This window comes from Ursus arctos, unplaced genomic scaffold (genome assembly GCF_023065955.2).
Source record: "Ursus arctos isolate Adak ecotype North America unplaced genomic scaffold, UrsArc2.0 scaffold_8, whole genome shotgun sequence".
NCBI lineage: Eukaryota > Metazoa > Chordata > Mammalia > Carnivora > Ursidae > Ursus > Ursus arctos.
Window position 1 is genome coordinate 52,623,358 of NW_026623100.1, and position 14,239 is coordinate 52,637,596.

At 45.4% G+C, this 14,239-nt stretch overlaps 1 protein-coding gene across 16 annotated transcripts in view; it reads right to left on the reverse strand.

Moving 5' to 3' along the window:
* Window positions 1-14,239, reverse strand: part of EML4 (EMAP like 4) — a 212,908-nt gene that overhangs the window by 178,664 nt on the left and 20,005 nt on the right. For 4 of the 16 annotated variants that reach the window (XM_048222883.2, XM_057309387.1, XM_057309386.1 and 1 more), the window contains exons 1-2: window positions 6,559-13,121; window positions 1,136-4,706 (exon numbers count right to left, since the gene is read on the reverse strand). The gene's annotated coding sequence lies outside the window, so the exon portion shown is untranslated. Of the gene's footprint in view, window positions 1-1,135; window positions 13,122-14,239 lie in introns of those variants that run through there. The other 12 variants (XM_048222888.2, XM_048222886.2, XM_048222882.2 and 9 more) reach the window with 9 other exon arrangements.

The window sequence follows — 14,239 nt, forward strand, 5'->3', positions numbered from 1 at the left end:
GGAATTTGTTGAATGGCTATCGAGTAACTCACGGAATCACAGAGAAGGCTGGAGAAACAGGCTCAGAAAACACAGGGCCCAGGAACTGAGGATCACACCCCAGGTCCCAGGCCCAATGACAGCACAGAAAGGGAGAGATGTGGACACCACAGCAGCTGCTGACTAGTGCTTCCCCTCCAGCTCGCACTGCTACCACCTTCCTTCCTGGACACGGGACGTCACCATGGACACTGCTGCCCTGGGAGCCTGGATATTTTCATTGCCCCAGAAAGGATTCCCCCCTGTCCCTGTTCATTGGTACCAGTAACAACTTCAACAACAACTTCTTTCTTTCTTTCTTTCTTTCTTTCTTTCTTTCTTTCTTTCTTTCTTTCTTTCTTTTTCTTTCTTTCTTTTTCTTCTTCTTCTTCTTCTTCTTCTTCTTCTTCTTCTTCCTCTTCTTCTTCTTCCTCCTCCTCCTCCTCCTTCTTCTTTTTAAGATTTTATTTATTTATTTGAGAGAGAGCAAGTGTGCATGAGCAATGGAGGGAGGGGGGAAGCAGACTCCCTGGTGAGCAGGGAGCCCACCACAGGGCCGGATATTAGGACCCTGGGATCATGACCTGAGCCGAAGGCAGATGCTTAACCAACTGAGCCACCCAGATGCCCTGGTGCCAGGTAACTTCTGATTCCATCTGAAGCAGGTGCACCTGATTGGACAAGTTCCGCTGTGTGTCCATGTCCAAAGGAGACTACAGAAGAAAGAATCTGACCTTTTGGTCTCTTTCTTAGGGTACTAAAATTCATGAGGTGATAAGTGTCCTAAGCTTGGGAGAGGAGTTCAGATGCTGGGTAGCCAAAAATGACCCAAACTAATCCCCCTTCCTCTAATTCCAACTGAAGATCAACATTGCTGGCCTATCAGAGAGCTGGAAATGAGTCCAGTATACACATTCTAGCACTAAGGGCAGTATCCATTGACCTGAGAAGCAAGCCCTTTAGGAAGCAAAGCCAGCACAACCAGCTGACCTCCTCTCAAGGAAGGAAGGAAAGACTTCTCCCTGGCTGTCCCCCTTCCTCCCCAGCCTCCAGTGGGCAGAGGGGAGAGAGCTGTGGGGAGGCTTCCTGATAGCTCAAGCAGCCCCTTCACCTGTACCTGAATTAGCTCTGCCCGCTCTGGCCATCCTTTTTGGGCCAACAGGAAGGAAATCGAAGCTGCCACCATCTAAAAACAAAAGACCAAGGCCTAGGTCAGAGAGTTTTACCTTTGGCTTTGACCTCTCATCCCAGACCTGCTACTTAGTCTTTCGATAATCTACGGATCTTGACATACGGTGATTTATCTTGGTTTTTTCACTGTTAGCCACCAAGCACAGGGACTGGTGCATCTGAGATGGGGCCGTGGGTAGGGAGGGGGGACATGTGTGCTAATCAGCAAGCCCTCAAAGTCCCAGGCCACAGTTTCCTCTCCCTGATGTTGTGCAGCCCCAGGGAAGGGGGGGCGGTTAATCTATGGTTTATTTTTTGTTTGCTTTAGTCTCCCACCTATTTAGGGAGTTGGTTAAAAAAAAAGAAAGAAAAGGAAAGAAAAAAGAAGACCCAAATAAAACCAAAAAAGGAAACTCTTTTTTGAGTCATCTATTTGTTCTCTGCCTTTAAAGAGTGGCAAACTCATCCCCAAATGCAGCACTCATTAAAGGATGGTACATGTGGTCAGGCAGGGTCTCAAGCCATTCCCAGGATCCTACCCTGGGGTGGGCCCTTGGTGACACACTGTTTTCCTTTATCCTCTTCCTGTGGATGTGGCTGGGAAGTACCTTCTAGGCAGGGTGGATAATTCCAACAGTCTGATTCTAGTTCTCAGGGAGCAAGGTCGCGCGGGAAGTGGAATGTAGCTCTTCCCAGCCATCTTTCCTCTACCCCTTACCACAAGCCTCGTTCCTACAGCATCCCCACCTTTTCCTTAAGGCTGTCAGAAGCTGCTGGGGAAGCCACACGTAAAGGCTTCATGAAAGCTCTGGGCAGTTGAAAACTTCTCAGTGCCCCTTTCTTAATCAGATCCCTGGAAACGAATACATTTAGACTCTATTAGCTTAGCTCCTTATAAAAATGCCTTCACTGAGCCAAGGTTCATTAGTATAGTCCCAAATGTCTTACAAAGGAAACATAAGAGATAGGAAAAAAAAAAAACCCGCATTTTTTGTATCTTCTGAAAACTCAAGTGAAGATGTTATCCATTATGTTTCTCAGAGTCCTGCCTTTTAAAGATCTGATAAATTTCACTTAGCTTTTAGCATGAGGAAAGCCATTACGTTTCCTCATGAGCTGATATTGCTTCCTTTTTTTCAGACAATAAGAGTGATGTAACCAATTTTGTTTCCCTTTTTGCTTTGACTGTCAGGGAGCCCAGACTTAAATTTAATATCCACTTACAAAATTATCTTATCTCGGGTTCCTGCTCTTCCTTTTCCTCTGTGTGGTTTCTCATCTCCCTTTTTATCTTTCCTTTAATTGCCTCACCTTTTTGTACATTTAATTTCAGCTACATCAGAGTTTAAAAAGAGGCAAAGTATAACAAACAGCAAAGCCAACCAACAAATCAGTAACACGATCAAAGTCACCCAGAACTTGATCTCAATTTTCTGGTGTCCCCAGGCTAGTTAAAGAGACTAACTCATAGGCTAGAACACATACAACTATTACAATAATATGTTCAAGTACTAAATTAGAAGAATAAAGGTTGTAAGGGTTGAGGAGACAGATCAGTGAAGACTGGAGCAGCCAAGGAAGGCTTCTTGAAGGAGGCAGTACTTATTGTAAGCTTTGAAGGCTTGGATCACTTCGTTGGACCTGCTGTATGGTTGGGTTGAACTAAAGGAGGCTTTGGGACAAGTGCCTGGGACTTTGTCTGGTTGGCTCCTTCCTGGGGGGAGGGGGGGCACTCCCTGAACTTCTCTGAGTGGCCAGTGGACTGCTTTCTAGGGAGAAACTATGTGAAGGTGATAGGATCAGTTCTCAGCAAAATGGTGAAACGGGTGGCACTGGTCGGGTGCCAGTGGCGTTTTAGAAGGGACAGTCCTCCACTGGAACTATTCCGCCTACTGCAGTTATGTTCGGCACCTGATTCACACCCACTACACGCCAGTAGCAATCCCCAGTCACTGGGACAGCCCCATGTCTGCATACTTTCCCTACGCCTCCTAGAGGGCAGTAACCACCCAGGCGAGACCTACCACTCCCTCAAATGCCCAAGCTTCTCCTCTTTGGCCTGCCATCCTCAACAAGGATTTCCAGATTTGCGAGCAAAATGGAGAACTCCCAGTTAAATTTGATTTTCAGATAAACAACAAATAATTTTTTAGTGTAAGTATGTCCCCCATATTGCATTATCTGTCACTTAAACTGAACTTCAAATTTAACTCAAGGTCCTTATTTTATCTGGTAGCCCTCCTCACAACCTGTCCCCAGCACATACAAACCTGCCTGCCGGAAATTCTAACTGGGTTGATCACTGCTCTGCGTGAACTGTCCCCTACTTCTTCCCTGTGAGACCCATCTATTCTGCATTTCAGTTCCTCATGTTCATTTTCTGTTCGAAGTCTCAGTGTGATGGTAGATACGTTTAATCAGATGAACAGATTCTTAATACAGAGACTAGTTTCCCAACTAGATAGCATCTTTAAAAAAAATTACACGAACATTTGTATTAAATGAAAAGAAGCTATGGGGCAAAGATATATTTGGAATCAGTTATGGTATACACATAATTCAAAATTACATTCAATATTTTTTATAACCAGATGCCATCTTACCTTAATGTGGTTAAAGTACACACCAGAGTCCAGAAGGCCCTCAAACTGAATGGTGGTGGGGAGGACAGACAGGGAGATAAGAACCACTCTTAGGGCTTAAGGTAGATGCCACGAGACCCTAAAATTTCAATGATTCCCAAGTTTGCCTGCACCATGGAGACCTTTCAACATGACTGATGCCTGGTCCTACCCTCAGAGACTCTGGGTGAATTATTCTGGGGTGGAGCTTGGGCATAGGGATTTTTTAAGCCCCCTCCCACTCCCTAGGGTGGTTATAATATGTAGCCAAGGTTGAGAATCACTCATCTACTTTCTGAGAAGAGAGAAAAAGGAGAAAGCAAGGTAGGGCACGAGAGGGACAGAGAGAGAATGAGACCCTGGTTTCAGGTGCACAGGTTGGCATTGGTCATTAAGGGGATTTGGAAGAGTCCAGAGGCAAACACATTCCACTCAAGCTGGGGGAAAAAAACGTTCAAGAAAGTAATATACTCCGAATGTGTTCCATTTTGAGCAAAACAGATGTTAAAAAAGAACTTTTGAAGAACCCAGAGGGTGTTCCATTTTGTGCCAGACACTGTCCTTAGAGATGCCCCAGTTTACAAAAAAGAAAAAAAAAAATCCCCTAGAGAGAGTCCCACTTTCCTTTACTGCCCAGTGACTTAACCGATGCCAGCATCAGGTTGCGAGCCCAGGCTGCTCACACGTGTGGCCTTGCTGGTGTTGGCCAAGGAGCAAGCTTCTGATGTCACCATGGGCACCTCCAACAGAGAGGCTCCCCTCTGGGCTCTGGTGGGCTGCGAGCCCAGGGTGTCCCTGTGCTCCCATACACACCGGCCTCGCCTCTGACAAGTAGGTCAGCATCGACACGGCTCCAGCCTCCACCCAGAAGTGTTTGCCGCTAGCAGGAAGCTGCTTCTGCAGAATTAAAAACCATCAGAGTTGATCAAAGGAAGTGCAGGGTAGGCTGGCGGGCGGGCCAGATCCTAATCTCTGCTCGCTGGCCTCACACATCACTGCACATGAGTCACCCCGCTGAGCTCAGCGGACATGCTGTTTGGATTAGGCTTTTACAGGCGAGGTTTGCCAAGCTCGCCTTTGCCTTTGCCGGCTCGGCTCGCTGCACAGAACAGCAGAGAGGTGACGAAGGAAGGTGGGGATGTGGGTTAGATGTGGTTGCTCAGGTGCCAGGGAGGAGCCAGTTGGCTCCCCAGGTACACATGATTGTGGCACCAGGGAGCGGCTGTGAATCCCCAGCCCACCTTCTCGGCTCCGCCTGCTGAACCCCATCATGAGCACAGAGCCCACACCGGGCCCACACATCCTTCCTCTCTTGCCAACTCTCCAATTAAGATGTACTATTACAGGACACACATTTTGCCTTCACTCAATCATTTGCCTCTCAACGAGCAGGAATTCCTTTGCTCAAAAGCAGGCAACACTTCACCACTCAGGCATCTTGCTCAAAAGCAGTGGAGTCCAGCAAAAAAGGGAGGGAAGTCAGAATATAAAAATTCCTAAATTAAGAGCCAACCCATAAAAGCAGGGCTTCCCCTAGTGCCTGGCTGGTGTGACATCACTGTGAATTACTCAATGAAAATGGTGTCAGAGTAGCAGCTCAATTATATGTGGAAAAGTTCCCCAAGAAACAGGACTCTGCAGAAAATAAGTAGGGGTAGAAAAATCCCGCCCTGCACTTAGGACTTCAAAAGCTGCCTCCAGAAGGGCCGATTTCCCTGGGCAGAGAGCAGGGTGGGATTCTCTTCTGAGCAGCACCTGGCAAGGTGCTCAGGAGTTGCAGTAGATAGAACCCAGTGGTTTGCTTTGCTTCCTTCTGTGGAAGACCAAAATCCTTTGTTTCAGACTCTGCCAAGTTTTGCTTCTGTGCATGGTAACTTGGGAAGAGGCAGGCCCCGTTATTTTGGAAGCCAAGGATTTTTGGCTTGTGGTCTCTGCCGGGATTCTCTTTAGAGTATTTTAGACTCTCATTTATTAAAGGCATCTAAATGGAGGTGACAGTCCTTGACACTTTCAAAATAAACGTTGCCACCAGTCCCGACACCACTGTTGACTTGAAACCACAAGTTTTCCAACTGCCCATGCATTGCTCAATTGGCTGTAATTTAAAAAACATTTCTTGATCCTGGCTTCAGGTTTCTTCTTATCTATCTTTAAGTCTCAGGGTGATCGTATTTGCTCATGAAACCTGTCTTTCCTTTCCTCCTTTATCATCTTCACTTGACAGTTTTCCACTGTACTGGGAAGGTACCACCCTGGATAGCCTCCCCGTTTAATTAAAGTGTGGCACAGCAGTAATGTATAGTGGTCAGGGTCTGGCCAGCAGGAAAGCCTGCGTGGGAGCCCTGGCTCTGCCACCAACTAGCAGTGTGGCCTTGGAGCAATTTTCTTAACCCTTCCTGACCTCCATTTTCTCATTTGTAAAATAGGGACAGGTGAGGTGACTCATTGGTGAGGACTGATGAGCTAATGCCACTTAGTAAAGTCCCTGGCACCAAGTAAACACATAGTCAATGTATTATTGTTTATATTGCAATAATTACTCTGCAACCAGCATTATAGAGCTAATGATGGTAAACTTAATGGGAATCGATAGCTTACAATCTTTCCTTCTGCAATTCTCAATGCCCAGAGCGCTAACATTTGCTTTAATCAAAAGTATTTGCCTGACGGTGCCTGTGCATTATTTGTTTTAAAAAAAGACCATAAGAGAGGGGGGAAGGATCATTTTAAGTGATTAAAATGTACTTACCCTTGGGGGTTCCTTCTAGAACTGGAAGAAGAAGTCTTCTCACTCTTCAGGGTTTGCTATGGATGCGGGCCACGGGGTGCAGATTCACTTCCTAGTGGAGTCTGTTAGTAGAGGATGCCCTGGGTAGGAATTTCACATGGTTCAATGTATCAAAAAAGCACACCTATCAAGCTTGTACTGGTTCTCTGGGTAGCAGGGGATGATGGTAACAATTGAAGGTCTTTGCTTTTAGAAAGTCACAGTGACAGGTAGTGTTTCTGGTGCACAGGAAGGCACAGTCTACAGGTGGAGGCTGAGAACGGGGGATTGGGGCTGCTCTGCATAACAAAAGTAAAGCCATGTCTTTATTTAGTTGGGTAGAATGTGTTACCTTTAGGAAGGCAGCCTCCTTAACATGGATTTAGACTGAGACTGATGGTTTGTCTTTGGGGTGTGTGTGTGTGTGTGTGTGGTCTAAGAGTTACTCGCAGGAGATCTGAAGACCACAGAAAGAATGAGGAGGGGTATCTTTGTGTTGGCAGAGGGACCCAGAAGAGAATAAGAACTGGGCAAATGAAGGTTACCATGGATTATTCTGGGAATCATCTAACTACCTGGCATGATCCTTAATGGAGTAACTCAGACTTTGAGAAATATAGTGTTGTGGGTTATTTGTATCTTACAGATGATCATATCTGGGGTAGAGGGTAAGGGTTGGGTGGACCTTGCTGGGTCGGAATATCATGAAAGGAAGGGTTGCCTTAAAATGTAAGCCCTGTGATAGCTTCTATTATTTTCTGTTGCGTTCACTGTTCTATTCCCAGCACCTAGAACAGCGTCTGGGACATAGTAGGTACTCAGTAAATGTTCGCTGAGTGAATTTCCTGGCTTACAGAGGAGATGAAGAAAAAGAGGGTGGGCTTTGGACTGGTGAGCAGTGCTAGGAAATGGGGGATGATGAAGGGATCTTGTGAAGGTTTTTTCCTTCTTCCACTGGGCTCTGGGAACAATCATATTCACCTTTTTTTGCTTTGTACTTATCCCCAAACTTACAATGAAGTGGTTTATACATGTGTGTGTAAGACAACAAAGGCAAGTGTCCTTTGCAAGTGGCCCTGCATTGTCCCTTGAATTGTTTTCTGTTGCTGGTGTAACAAATTACCACAAACTTAGTGGCTTAAAAACACCATAGATTTATCATCTTACCCATCTGGAGGTCAGAAGACCTAAAACCAAGGTGTTGGCAGGGCTGTGTTCCTTTGGGAGACTCAAGGCTAGAATCTGTTTTCTTACCCCTTTCGGCTCCTAAAGACTGCCTGCATTCCTTGGCCCCTTCCTCAGATCCCTCTTGCTTCTGCTTCCCTCACTATCTCTCCTTCTCTGACTCTTACTCTCCTGCCTCCCTCTTTCCCTTATAAGGACCCTTGTGATTACACCGTGTTCCCCAGGATAATCTCCCCATCTCAAGGTCCTTAACTTAATCACATCTGCAAAGTCCTTTGCCATGTAAGGTAACACATTCACAGGATCCAGGATATGGGCATTCTTGGGGAGCCATTATTCTGTCTACCACACCCCTGAGGCCATGGTCAGTGTCACACTGAAGAAGAGTGGCAGCCTCAGAGCATAGGCGAGGACCCACACTAGAGCTAGTAGAGACCTTGGCTGAATGTGGAATTTAGGAGCAGGTAAAAGCAGAGGAACAGGCTGAAGCCTGGACCAGTTTTGGAGCTGGGAGACCAACTCCCTTTCTGCAAATACACTGGAAGAATGTGATTCTTGGTAACAAAGGCAGAAAAAGAAAAAGTCAGGGTTACAGGGGCTGTCCTGACAGCACTCAGGTTACAGCTCTTTTCCAGTTTGGGGGTTAAGAATTTGAGACAGTTTTGGGGCACCTGGGTGGCACAGCGGTTAAGCGTCTGCCTTCAGCTCAGGGCGTGATCCTGGCGTTGTGGGATCGAGCCCCACATCAGGCTCCTCCGCTATGAGCCTGCTTCTTCCTCTCCCACTCCCCCTGCTTGTGTTCCCTCTCTCGCTGGCTGTCTCTGTCGAATAAATAAATAATCTTTAAAAAAAAAAAAAGAATTTGAGACAGTTTTTAAGGTGTAGTGCCTGGTTTATAGCAGGTGTGCAATTCAATAAGAGCCATCTGTTATTAATACCAGATGGAGAGGGGTCAGGGGGCTTCCAGAGCCCCAGGTGCCTGGGGAGGCAGGTCTACATCTCTGACCTGGAGGAAACAGGAAGAAGACCTATCAGAAGGGAATAAGGTATGAGGCAGGTGTGCAGAGGTAGAGTTTCAAATGCTCTTTATCTTAACTTCTTCCCACACAAGCTAGGAGGAAGCATCTGGCCAGTTCTTTAATGAAACTTGGAACTCACTACTATAGTCAAGTTGGGAATATTTTTGTGGTTTTTCTGTGGGGGAAGAAAGTAATAAATCTCTCTGTTGTTGAAGGAATACCTTTCAGTGGTGTAGTTCTGAGAGGGATATATTATTCTTAAAGCATACGTGCTTGAAAGTTTCTTAGAGTCAGGCCATCGGGAAGCTTCACATGGAGCCCGAAGAGCAAGAACGAAGTATGAGTTGGCGGTCACAAGCTCTACAGAAGATAGTCACAGAGAATACAGATTTAAGAAACAGCCATTCCTGTTAGAACATCTAGGTTTTCAGGTTGAGTATTACCTCTGTAGAGCTCATCTGTATCTCCCCATGGATTTCCTATGGAGCCCCTCTTCCGCACGGGAGTGTCCATAATCAGTGCCTGTTCTGATAAGTTGGGTGTGGTAGCAGAAGAGGATGAGATCGGGGGCGCCTGCCTGGCTCGGTCCGAGGGGCATGCAACTCTTGATCTCAGGGTTGTGAGTTTGAGCCCTGTGTTGGGTGTAGAGATTACACTAAAAATAAATATACTTAAAAAAAAAAAGAAGAAAAAGAGGACAAGATCTTGTTTTTGAGGAGACTGCTCATTCGGCATAAATGTGTTGAGCCCTTGCTTTATACCTGCCACTGTGCTAAGTTGAGGGGATATAGTCGTGACCAAAAGAGACAAAAAATACATATGTGTCAGGTTGTGATAAGGAAAAACAAGGCAGAATGAAGGGGTTGCTAGTGGTAGCGGATGTGTGTTATTTTAAGTAGGTGGTAGGGAAGGCCTCTCTGATAATGGGGACTTGCGCAGAGACCTCAAAGAAGTGAAGGTGGCAAAGGGGCAAGTCATATAGGCATCGGAAGGGTGGTCCAGATGGAGGGAACATGTATCAAACAATGTGAGAATAGCTCAGTTTCTCGTGGGCATTACGTACAGTGTTGGCTCAGGTAACAAAATTCGTCCCACTCCCTCTGCATAGCCCTCACCCACAACAGCAGCTCCCAGCAGCTCCTTTGTGTCACTTGTCCCAATCTTCAGCCACAGTTGCATCCTGTCCAAACGGGGACAATCAGAGTCCAAGACAGATGCTGCGGTGGCAAACTGCACAAAGTGATGTGAGCTGGAGCAGGGCATTAACAAGGGGAAATCAGCAGTACCCTGCCTGCCTATGCCAGCTGACCTGGAGTCTCAAGTAGAGGAGGCTTCAATTAGAAGGCCTGGCGGCAGGCAGAAGCCCAAAGCCAGTGTGGGGTCTTCTTCATGACTGAGAGAGGGTTTATCAGTCTGTCCTTGAGTCAAAGACTCCTCCCAAGGCTATGCATAGGCAGTCTCCCTCTTTACTGAGGTAAGCCAACCCAACGTAGCTACTCTGCCTGAATCTCCTGAGTACAGATATATAGATTAGGTGCAAAGGAACAGCACATAGTAAACAGAAATACTTGTACTGAGGGGTGCCTGCGTGGCTCAGTCGTTAAGCGTCTGCCTTAGGTTCAGGGTGTGATCCTGGCGTTCTGGGAACAAGCCCCACATCGGGCTCCTCCACTGGGAGCCTACTTCTTCCTCTCCCACTCCCCCTGTTTGTGTTCCCTCTCTCACTGGCTGTCTCTCTCTCTCTGTCAAATAAATAAATAAAAATCTAAAAAAAAAAAAAAAGAAAAAGAAATACTTATGCTGAGACTGCTTTTGCATGAAGCAACATTCCCCCTGTGCTCTCCATGCCTACGTGCCTGATAAGTAAAGTGGATTTGTCAAAACTCTTCAGCTTTTTTAAGGTGTTACCTTCTCAAGAAGCCTGCGTGTTTCTATGTTGACAATGTAAATTCAAGTAGGTGTTAGGTAGTTAAAAAAAAAAAAAAAAAGCCAGTTTTCAGATGAGGAAGCAATGCCCTTCTAATATCCTGAATATCCAGGGGGGATGGAGCAAGTCAGGCTCCGACAAGCCTCTTGTTCCAAGCTTTGCCATCTCCTGGACTGCAGCCTCTCCACAGCTTACCCCGAGTTGGCTGAGCAGTTTTCTTCATGAGTAAAATGCAAATAGTAATGTTCTCCAAGCCAGGGCATTTCTTTCTCCTGGGGAGCTTGTGAATTTCCAACGCGGTTCTCTGCTGAGCTGAGATTTCATGAAATAAACTGTAAAGAATCCTACTGTAATATCTTGCACCAAATACTAAATGCTTAACCAATATCAATAGTTCCTAAATAAACTATTTTTTATTTAATGGCTAATAAAGGTTATGTCAAAAGCAAAGTCCTTGCTGGTTAGAGATGCATGCTGCAGTATTAATGACACTGTGTCTGGGACTTGCTTTTAAAAATTCCTGTTTAAAAAAAAAAAAGAAAAATGTGCATACTTGTGGGGATATAGGAATGGAGTCGGGTGACAGATGAAGCAAGACTGGCACATACGGAGATTGTTCAAGCTGGGTGGTGGGGACGTGGGGGTTTATTATTCCATTCTCTCTCACTTTGTGTGTGTTTGAAAATTTTCATGATTAAAAAGTTAAAAGAGGGGGCGCTTGGGTGCTCAGTTGGGCATCTACCTTTGGCTCAGGTCATGATCCCGGAGTCTTGGGATTGAGCCCCACTTCAGGCTCCCTGCTCAGTGGGGAGTCTGCTTCTCCCTCTCCCTCTGCCCCTCCCCCCTCCCGCTCATGCACAGGCACCCTCTCTCTCTCAAATAAAATCTTTGAAAAAAAGTTAAAAGAGAAAGAAAAAAAAAAGATGTCAGCGTCTGACCCACTGTTTTCCCTCTTGACTCTGTTGTATGTAATATCAGCAGGGGTCCTAATGTGGAGAATTTGATTATGGGAGTTTTCACAGTATGACTTCAACAAAGCGAAAAATTTGACGGATTATTTCTGGAGAGTGAAGCAGTCAGGGTTTCCAAGAAAAGTGATGTTGAAATGCATCACGAAGATTCTCTGCTCAGTGACGTAGCCTGCAGGGGTTCCCGTCAAACATTCTGGGAAATAGTTGAAGGGGACGGTGTGGCCCATGCAGCTCAACGCTTACTTGTGCAATGTAGGAAAGATCTACACACTCCCTCAAGTTTCAGCTAGTCCCTCAGTGGGACTTACTTGTACACAATACCAGGGCTATGGCTGGGACTGTGTGGTAGTGGCAGGTCAGTCCTGCATCCTGGCTCTCTGGACGTGGCATTCTCAGAACCTCGGTGTCTTCCAGGGGTTATGATGTTGAGGGAGGTGTGCGGTGTAACAGGCAGTTTGCAGCCACTCTCCAGCATTCCCACAGACGCTCCCACTAAGCCCAGAAAGGAGGTCTGGAATGCAACACAGGAAGTTGTCTCCTCTCATCCCGTCACTGGGCCTGTAGGGTGGGGTGGAAATCGGCCTTTGGGCAACCACACCCAGCTCCCTACCCACTCTAGCCAGAGACTTTACATTCTCAACAGCTGCTGTCTGTGTTTGGCTTTCAACTTGGCTGCCTTGACCCAGCTCCCAGAGACCAGTTTGCAGGGGACAACTGTGACACTGGCGTTCCAATCATATCTGACCTGCATCCCCTCCCTGCCACTCTCCTGCCACACACATTGTCTGCCTTCATTTCATTTCTAGGGTTTATCACAGGAGGTGTATCTTTGATTTGTCCCACGGTTTTGTTGTGGAGTTTCTTAAGACTTGTTGCAAAGGTCATCACTTAAAATGTGGGAGGAATTGATACATTTTTTTTTTTTTTTAGTAGCCCTCAGTGGAGTAAAGAATAAGCTAATGGAGATACATTCATCTTCTATTACTTGCACCACTCTGTGGGATAAGACTGAAATAAGTGGTGCTTTAGGAAGTACCTTGGCCCTTCCGTGTCATAATTAATTTTACAAATCAAGATAAGGCATGGGCTACGAACCTGGTGGTACTGCCTTTTTAAGGGCTCATCACCCCTTAAAATCATTCGAACCTTTCCCCATAGCAATAGCAGTTCTAGAAACTTCTACAAAGGAAATAATTCAAAAGAAGAAGAGAGGAAATCTTCCTATGTACTTAGAGGTTTACGGAGTAATCACATCTAATGGTGAAAACTGGAAACAACTTGGTGCACAGCAGCAGGAGAATGGTTAAACAAATTGTGGTATATTAATGCAAAACCATGCAGCCAGAAAAAATGAAAATTAGGAAGCCTATACAAGGACGATGAAAAGTGTTTAAGTGATGTTAAACAAGAAAGTAGAACACAGGAATTATACGAACCTTACATCGTAAGTTTCTCTATCTGAATGAAGACTGGAAAAAAAATTGGGAGAAGAGAAAGTGGTGGAAAAATGAATTATGTTTTTCTTTTTAAATACCTTTAGTGTTGTAGACTTGTTTGGGGAACGAATAATCCTTTAAAAAAAACACCCAAGCTCTCTCACTTGTTGTGGTCGTCTTCTGCTTTAGGCAATAACTGAGAAAACATTCAGAACATAGAAGAAGTCATATAGAAGAAGTACCAAGCCTTGAACTCAGACTGTGACTTATTGATAATGAGAGAAGTCAGGTAAGGGGATCTGAAGATAACAGATATAGAACATAGGTCCAAGAAGGCAGTTTGGGAAAAAGGATTTGCATAGTTGAATTTTTATGAGAAGGAACAAACTCACATTGATTCATTAATTTATACTGAAGCTGACATACCTATAAACAAGAGAGAGAAAGCACACCAAAGAGTGTTAGTCTTTGTCTATCTCATTAGTCTTTCTCTTTATCTCTCTGGAATGCATGTTGTCTCTAAAACATTAACGGTTTTTTTCTTTTTAATTGATCCTTTCCCTGGGGGGAGCTGAGCAACTCACCTGGAGGAGTGATTCAAATCACTCCTGATTTTAAATATTAATCCTTGGGCAACATAATTAATCATAGTGTACCAGCACTTGGAAGCACTCAAACGAACAGCCTTTACACACAGGAGACACATCCACCCCAACCTGCTCTTCCATCATAATCTTGCCCCAAACTTGTATGGGTGGCTTGGGGCAAAACCTGGTCCCTGGCTGCCAATGTCATGTATTTAAAGTGAAGCAGGCTGACAGTCTGCAGCCTGAGAAGGTTTTTGGAGAAGAGCCTATATGTCAGAGTTAATTACAGCCTGGTTTAAACCTTAGGTTGTGGATAGACCGTGAAAAAGGCAGATTGATGACTACTTTGTGGTTAGATGACCCCAGATACTCAGATATTTCAAGAGAGAAAAAGAAAACCCTTAGAATCATCTCCAGAGTACAGACACTGTGGTAGGTCCAGTGCAAATTACAAGCTTTGGGTTAGACATGGCTCCTGCCCACAACTCAGAAGAGTGTATTAGAGGGACAGAATAGAAATACAGATAGAAGTCAAGTT